Source organism: Chinchilla lanigera, unplaced genomic scaffold (assembly GCF_000276665.1).
Source record: "Chinchilla lanigera isolate Chin_1 unplaced genomic scaffold, ChiLan1.0 scaffold00015, whole genome shotgun sequence".
Lineage (NCBI taxonomy): Eukaryota > Metazoa > Chordata > Mammalia > Rodentia > Chinchillidae > Chinchilla > Chinchilla lanigera.
Window position 1 is genome coordinate 14,964,355 of NW_004955416.1, and position 4,246 is coordinate 14,968,600.

The window sequence follows — 4,246 nt, forward strand, 5'->3', positions numbered from 1 at the left end:
GAAGAAGAGGAAGAAGAGGAAGAAGAAGGATCTCACTCTATAGTCTGAGGCTGGCCTGAAACTCTCTATGTAGCCCAGGATGGCCTTAAATTTGAGATCCGCTTACCTAAACCTCTGAAGGGCCAGGATTACAAACATGTGCCCACGTGCCTGGCTCAGTTTCTGCCTTATTATTGGGAGCTGGTGATCACTGAAAGACTAGAATGTGTTTGTACCCCGATATCTTCATTGTGGGATGGGGCTGCAGTGGGGGGAACACCAAGGATGTGAGCTTGGCCCATCCAGCATTTATCCCAAGGGAAATTCCAAGAGAGGAATAAACTGGATCTGGCTAACTCAGAGACAGTGTCTGTGCCAGACTTTGGGTTTGCTGAGGTCCTTGGTACGCTGAGGCCCTTGAGAATGTGGGCCTGAGCTAATGAACAATAGTGAAAGCTGGACAGCTGTACTATATGACCACAGGGAGGACAGATTCAAATGTTGCACGGGACAGGGGTCTCCCCCCGGGGGCAGAGGTGTGGCCATGGTGCTTGGCGTGGATGACCCCTGTCATCATGGACCTTGCTACATTTTCACTGCCTCATGAGCCACAGCCAGGGGGCTGGCAGCCTGGTGCCTGGCAGCAGTCCGACTGGATCATCAAGTCCCCAGTCCTGCTGGAGGAGCATTAGGCACCAGATCGAGGGGCGCCCGTGTCCAAGGGGAAGCCCCTGGAAAATGGGGATGACACACTTTGACCATGAACGTCAGTGGAATCACCCACCTGGTCAGTGCTACAAAGCCACGCTTACAGTCACGCAGGACATGGTGGTCTAGCCAGGGCCGTGCCCAGACCCAGGCCCAGCGATCCTACTGCACTGGGCCAAAGAAGCCTGGCCCATGTGCCTGGGTCCCGGCCACACAGCTGAGGAGCAAAGAGAACTCCAGGGCACGTGGTCTGTCTGGCACTGATCCTGGTGGTAGTCTGGCTGGGCCTCCCACTCTCCTTCTGAGAGTACTCTGGATGTTGATTGCCATTTTTCCAGGTGCGGGACAGTAATTCCCAGAGGAAAGGCAGATGGGGGCTGAGCTTCTCGGGGCCCCACATGGCCTTCGGTGCATATTGGATCCCCCAGGCACATCCAATCAGATAGGGTCCTGCCTGCCTTAGTAACCAAGAGTGCTCCGCAGTGGAAACTGCTTGGGACTTTCACTGGGCATGTCGTACCCTGTATCGACAGGTGGCAGCATCAAGTCATGGAAAGGACTGTCAAAGGAGTCCTTCCTCTTCCTCTCCCTCCTCATGCCTACCTCAAGGAAATAAGGTCCCCGAACCTATACTGGCAAAGGCGGGCCGGAGGTTGGAGAGTCTAACCTGGCGCTTCTTTTCCTGCCCTGCAGACACAAACCAGAGTAAGCAATGGACTGTCACACTGCGCTGGGCTTCTGCTGGCCAGCCGGGGACCTAGGCGGTTGCCAACAGCTCTTCTGCACCTGGCTTAATGAATCAGGAAAGGTGGAGCAGTCTCTCAACTTGCAGCAAAGGTAGTGTGCAGTAAGGCGGATGCCAGGGATGCCTGGGGCTCCGCAGGCCTGGCTCCAGGTGGGGCCTGGCTGCGGAGCGCCTTTGAAGTGGGCTTGCTCATGGCTGCCCTGAGTTGCAGTCACTATCATGAGGTGTCGCTTCCGAGAGATAGAAGGGCTTTGGTCTGCACTCCCCTCTGTACAATTCATTAGCTGTCTGATAAAGAGGCCTAAGTTCCTGGAAATAACTGAAAACAGTTCTTGGCGGGGGCAGACGAAGGTAGGGTGGTAGAGGTGGCGCTACAGGACAAGCTGGGGCGCAGCCCTCTGAGGAGCTTGCAGGGCCCCCTGAGGGCCGACCTTGCAGCTCCCTGTAGGTGAGGCTGGACCACCGCATGATTCCAGCCTCCGCAGGATGCCCTGCGAGTCCTCCTGTGACACGGCAGGACCCCTCCCAGAGCAAGGGGAGGCCAGCAGCCCAGGCAGGAGTCTCTCACCTTGTGGGAAACTGTGCTTGGCCATTTTGAGTCCCTCCCACCTCACCCGGATGCAGCCACAGCCCACAAACCTGCCTGACCGTAGCTCAGAGGCGCCTTCTTGTCAGAGACCTACCACCTCTCCTCCTCCACTTTCTCCCACCCACTCAGTGGATATAGGGTCCTTAGAATCTGCTGCCGGGCTGGGCGTGGTGGCACACGCCTGTTATCCCAGCACTCGGGAGGCTGAGGCAGGAGGATCATTTTGAGTTTGAGACCAGCCTGGGCTACAAAGTGAGCTCAAGGCCAGCCTGAGCTGCATATCAAGACCCTGTCTCAAAAAGACAAAAACAAAAACAAAAAAATAAAAATAAAGAACCTGCTGCCATGCCAGTCTTGCTTTTGCAGTCTGTGTAAGCACTAAGCAGCCTGGATCCACTCCAGCTTTCTGTCGCCTAACTGGGAACACACTTATGTAACTATGACACCAGAGAAGGTTTAGAACTCCCCTCAAAATGCCTCCTGACAGTCAATATGCATTCTCACCTCTGCCCTGTAACTGCTTTTTAATCACTATATATTGTTTCTTCTAGATTTTCAGATTAGACTCATGCAAGAATATGTACTCTTATGCGTCTGGCTTGGTCACACTCAGCATGTTTCAATATTTACCACATCCCTGTAGGTTCTTGTGCTTTGTTCCTTTTCATTGCTGAGTAGTATTTCACCACAACTAGTTATGGTGAAATAAACTAGTTATGGCACCATAATGTGCCATAACTAGTTTATCTGTTTACCTGGATGCTTGAGTTTTCAGTTTTAGGTTGTGATGAATGAAGCTGCTATAGGCATGTGTACACCCAAAAGGATTGTGCTATGTATTGTAAATTATACATTTATTTAAAAAAAAAAAAAAAGGTTAGAGAACAAACAAGAGCTCTTGAAAATTAAGATTCTCTTCAAAATGAAGAAATCCCCCTGGAAAAAAAAAATCTCACAGAACACAGGGCAAAATACAAAGTATCCAGCATTCCTTTTAGAATACAAACCTGGAAAAATGTTACCACTGGTGCTAAAAGAAATGGGAGTTAAAGAATGAGATGGTACTTTGTACCTGGTTAATCAACTGAAAACTGTTTAAGCAGTATTAACAGTTGGGTTTTGACAGTATAAATCCCTGGCACAATCCTAGGAAACAACAGAAAGCCAAGTCCTCCACCTGTCATATCAGGGCCTATATTTTTCCCAGGAAACCTCACTGCTGTGGATTTTTCCAAAGATAATGGAGTAGTTTATAAGCAATAGAAATTTATTTCCACAGTTCTGGAGGCTGAGAAGTCCAGGATCCAGGCACGAGCAGATTCTGTGTCCGGCTGGTAGATGGCACCTTCTAGCTGTGCTCTCACAAGGTGGAAAGGACAAGGGCGCCTTCCCGGTCCTTTTATAGGAGCATTAATGCCATTGCCGAAGGCTCCCCCATGACGCTCTAATCGCCCCCAAAGGCCCGGCTGGCGGTTAGGTTTCAACAAGAGGCGGGCACAGCTCCTATCAGATGCTTCAAGGAGAAGAAAAGTTGGGCGTGGGGGCGCAGCCTGTAATGCCAGTACTCTGGGAAGCTGAGGCTGGAAGATTGCAAGTTCAAGTCCAACCCCGGGAAACTTAGCAATTAAGCAAGATCCTGTCTCGAAAAATAAGAAGCCAGCCTCGGCTACATAGTGAACTCAAGGCCAGCCTGAACTACACAGCAAGACCTTGTCTCAGGAAAAAAAAAAAAAAAAAAAAAAATTAAGACTGATGTAGCTCAGTGCCATGGCCCGGTGTTCAGTCTGCGGTCAGACACACACACACACACACACACACACACACACACACACACACACGTGGACTTTCTGGAGTTGTCTATTGCAGTACGGTTTATGTTGCTTTAAAATTGTCAACTGTCAGTTATCATTGACAGTTTGGTGGCAGGAAAGAGACACTCGCGATGGCGTGTGACAGCCCAGCACCGACAGGAGACCCTCTGCCGGAAGAGCCAAGGGCAGGAAACCCAGGCCGCCTGCAGCCGAGGGGGCAGCCGAGGAGCGCGCACCCCACCAGCCGTTGCGCCGGTGACGGGTGCAGGAGCGTTTATGCTCCTCTCCGACAATGCACTCACTCTAGGAACACGGGAAGAAATAAAGTTGCGCGCGGATGCGCGCGGGGCTCCGCAGAGCGCCCAGGCCGGCCGGGCTCCGCATGCGCAGTGCGGCCGCCGCCGGCTCCGGGTC

General features: G+C 51.9%; 1 protein-coding gene across 1 annotated transcript in view; it reads left to right on the forward strand.

The window, feature by feature from the left end:
- Nucleotides 1-4,246, forward strand: part of Man2a2 (mannosidase, alpha, class 2A, member 2) — a 28,880-nt gene that overhangs the window by 2,950 nt on the left and 21,684 nt on the right. Inside the window, exon 2 of the mRNA XM_005381511.2 lies at nt 1,381-1,524. The gene's annotated coding sequence lies outside the window, so the exon portion shown is untranslated. The remainder of the gene's footprint in view (nt 1-1,380; nt 1,525-4,246) is intronic.